This window comes from Bombus vosnesenskii, unplaced genomic scaffold (genome assembly GCF_011952255.1).
Source record: "Bombus vosnesenskii isolate JDL3184/JDL3185 unplaced genomic scaffold, Bvos_JDL3184-5_v1.1 scf7180000015757, whole genome shotgun sequence".
NCBI classification, from domain to species: Eukaryota; Metazoa; Arthropoda; class Insecta; order Hymenoptera; family Apidae; genus Bombus; species Bombus vosnesenskii.
In genome coordinates, this window is record NW_022884135.1 from 7,036 (window position 1) to 11,165 (window position 4,130).

The window sequence follows — 4,130 nt, forward strand, 5'->3', positions numbered from 1 at the left end:
GCGGTTCCAAAAATGTTGTTTAAGCTGTTGGATATGCTGCCATCTGGAGAGTCGGTTCGATGGAATGTCTCTGAAATCTCGATCACGTAAGCACATTAGTGAATCGCCAATGAGAAAATGTCCGGGAGTGAGGACTAGGAGATCATTTGGATCGGTGGAGATAGGAGTTAGCGGGCGGGAATTGAGGACTGCTTCTATTTCTATGATAAGAGTATTCAATTGTTCAGAGGTGAGTAACTCGTTGCCGGCTACACGCCTGAGGTGGCGTTTAAATGACTTCACCGCTGCTTCCCATAGCTCACCGAAATGCGGCGAATGAGGGGGAATGAAGCGCCATTCGATTTGTTTGTCGGCTAAAAATGCGGTTACTTTTTCCTTGTGATCGTCCGATTGTAATAAATCGTGAAGCTCTCGTAATTCGTTGCTTGCTCCTCTGAAGTTGGTGCCGTTATCAGAATGGATGGTGGAGCAATAGCCTCGTCGAGCGATAAATCTGCGAAGAGCGGCGATGAAGGCTTCGCTAGTGAGATCGTCAACGAGCTCGATGTGTACCGCTTTAATTGCTAGGCATACGAAAATGGCTACGTATACTTTTATCTGACGACGGTTACGATCTCGTTTTTCCTTGATGTGGAACGGCCCGCAGTAATCGACGCCGACGTTTGTAAATGGGCGAGATTCCGTTACTCGCGCCTCCGGCAGATTACCCATCACGTATTCTACCGGCGGTGGTTGAGCGCGGCAGCAGCGGACGCAGCCTTTGATCGCCCGCCATACTTGACTTCGACCGTCAACGGGCCAGTATCTTTGTCTTACTGCGTATAACGTAGCCTGCGTTCCGGAATGCATGTGGATCTTGTGCTTGTGGTCTATGATGCGTGCTGTAACGGATGACTTAGGTAATACTATGGGATGTTTCTGGGCGAAGGTCATCGACGAATGACTGAGTCGACCCCCGACTCGCAATATTCCTTCCTTGTCTATGAACGGATTGAGTCGCGTGAGCTTACCCTTTATCGCCGCGTTCCGATCTTTTTGGAGTGTGCGAATTTCCTTGGAGTGTGGAGAAATGGATGTTTTGCAACAATTTTATCAGTTTATTGTGCGTTATGCGTAATTCAGTAACGGTTAGTGGTGCCGCTCGGTTCCTTTTCTGTTTCCAACGGAGGCAACGAGCTATGATTCGTATCAACTTGGGCCAGGATGAATACCTTTGCAACAAACAGTAATCGGCGGGGTTTGTGGACGGACAAATCGCCCCCTTCTGCTCCGGTACTTCAATTTGCGGTGTTAGCGCCCATGTCGGCCAATAGCCTTCCGACTGGTAGAGCCATGCAGGACCGTGCTGCCAGATGGTTGGGCGCAGAAACTCTTCGGGTGTTTGGCCGCGTGATATTAAGTCCGCGGGATTGTCGTCGGTAGGAACGTGGCGCCAATCGCGGATGCTGGTTTTTGTTTGAATTTCGGAGACTCTGTTAGCGACGAATGTTTTAAGGGTGTGAGGTGATGTATTGAGCCAATGGAGGACGATAGTGGAATCGGTCTTGTTGTATTGTCGACATCAGGGACGTAAGAAGGAGTGCTCCGCTCAGCTCGAGCCGAGGAATGGTCTGGCACTTGAGTGGGGCGACTTTCCATTTTGCGGTTAAAAGTTGGGTCCAAACACGGCCGTTGGGGCTGCGGATAAACCGAACGTTACAGTGTTAAGCTCATATGTTTCTGTTTCTCCACTCGCGCTGCGCCATAATATCCTTTGATATTTCCGATCCTCTGGTCGTACGAGGAATTGCCGATACATTTCCTCGATGTCGCCGGTGAGTGCGTATTGATGAGCGCGGAATCTAATTAATATATAAAATAAATCTTCCTGTAACTTGGGTCCTGTGTGAAGTGTATCGTTTAAGGAGGTTCCGGTAGTGCTTGGTGCCGATCCGTCGAAAACTACACGGAGTTTGGTGGTTTGACTCTATGCTTTGGTCACGCCATGATGGGGTAAATAGTATCCGTTGTGGTCGGAGTGGTTGTCATTGACCTTCGTCATGTGTCCCAACGCCAGGTATTCCTGTATTACCGTTCGATATTCTGATTCGAAGCGTTTGTCGTGCTGGAATCGGCGATTGAGTGAGGCGAGTCGTTTACTCGCCAGCGTTTTAGAGGATCCGAGTGACTGAAGCTGATCGTTGAAAGGTAGAGCGACGATGTATCGTCCTTCGCTGGTGCGTCGGGTGTGGGCTTGGAAGTGTTCTTCGCATCGTCGATCTGCCTCTGAGATATGTTTAATTGAGGGTCCTTCATCGATTTCCCAAAACCGCGCGGGGTCTGCTTGTAAAGTCGTCGTGGATGTGTGAAATATGTTTGTAGCGGTTTGGGAAGTTGGACTCCCCCCGATTACCCATCCGAATCGCGTCTTTTGCAGACGCAGTCCAGGCTCGTCTGGCTGCGTGAGGTTGACTTGTCCCACACACATCGACGCGAGTGTTGAACCTGAGCTTAATAGTACATCTATCGGAGTTGGTAAATGAAATCGTGGATCGGCCAATTTGAGATTTTTTGGTATCTCAAGTGTCGAACGATCGATGGGTTCGCTGGGAATTAGGGTTGATATGATTGGAATGATAAGGAACGTTAATGTCCGCGTGTATGTACCGTCAGTGGAAGTGATCGTGGCCGTGATGTGTCGCTTAGAGGTCGTTGTCAAGGTATCTAGAGCTCCGATCGGGACCGAACATTTGTTTTGCCTTATCCTTAACGATTTCGCTAATTCCTCGGTAATGAAGTTCATACTGGATCCGGTGTCGAGCAACGCTCGACAACGGATTGGTTGCTGTTTATCATTCAAAATATTAATCTGCGCTGTGATGACTAGATCATTGGCCAGTAATTCGGATGCTATTGGTTTGATATGTTCGGTCATGAACGGAGTCGTCGATCGTCGGCGTCATTGGTTGTGTGTTCGTTTGTCACTGGGCGGTGGACTTGGAGACGCGGCTGTTCGTGGTGTTTCCGATCTGTGGTCTGTTGTGTGCCTTTTGCGACGAGTGAGTGATACGTAGGGTGGCAAAGAAGGTGTTATGGATCGGCTATTTGATGGGGAAGATTTCGGGCTGGACGTGCTGGAACGAGACCCTGAATGGCGTTTTGTCCTATGCAGCATTGTATGATGTCGTTCTCCGCATACGCGACATGATCCTGCGAAACAATGCTTCGTTGTGTGCCATTTCCCGAGGCAGTTGAGGCATAGTGATGCCCTTCTGACCTCCCGAATGCGTTCGCGAAGGGATTTGGTTTTGAAGGTGTCACATCTCCAAATGGGGTGTGGTCCTTGACAGGTGGGGCATGTTGGAGTAACCTGTGTCGCCGTAAGTGCATGCCCTCGTGATGCGCGTTGACGGACAGGAGTAGTTTGTTCCAGTGATTCTCTTGTTTGTCTGACTGTGGTGATCGGTCTGGAGCTTCGTGCTAATCTCTCTAGGAAGTTTAGTAAATGAATGTACGGAGGCACCTCGTTATTGGGCAGCGTCATTTCCCATTGCTTTTGGATACTTAGTGGTATTTTCGAGAAGATGAGGCTGTTGAGCATAGCACTGGTATCGGGGTAGGATTCTCCTAATTTGTTCAATGCATATATGTGTTGTTTAAATGTGTGGACTAAGCGCCTTAATTCCGTTGGAGATTCCTTGGTTATCCTTGGATAATCAATTATTGCCATGCAGTGACTGAAAGCTGTGTATCGTGGACATTCGAAACTTTCCTTGAGAACGGCTATAGCCTGACTGTAGTTTACATTACTAAGGGGTAACGCGTTTAAACAATCGGCTGCTTCTCCTTGCAGGGCGGACTGCAGGTAATGGAATTTCTGTATGTCAGTGAGACGAGGATTTTTATCGATTGTGGAGGAAAAGGTATCATAAAACGTGTTCCATTTTTCTAAGCTTCCGTCAAAGGTAGGGAGCCGAAGATCTGGTAATTTAATGGATATCGGATTTAAACTTGCGGATGATGAACAGGTTGGGGGGGTTATGGGTGTCAACGGCGAAGCTGTTTGCGCGTTCCTCAGAAGATTTTGTAGCCTTGTGTCTACCGCGACGTACTGATCCCTTATTTCGAAGCCGCGCGCTTGTTACTCCTCG

General features: G+C 48.7%; 1 pseudogene; it reads right to left on the bottom strand.

Annotated features, from left to right (window-relative positions):
- Positions 1-302: 302 nt before the first annotated feature.
- LOC117241361 lies at positions 303-3,871 on the bottom strand (annotated as a pseudogene).
- Positions 3,872-4,130: the final 259 nt, after the last annotated feature.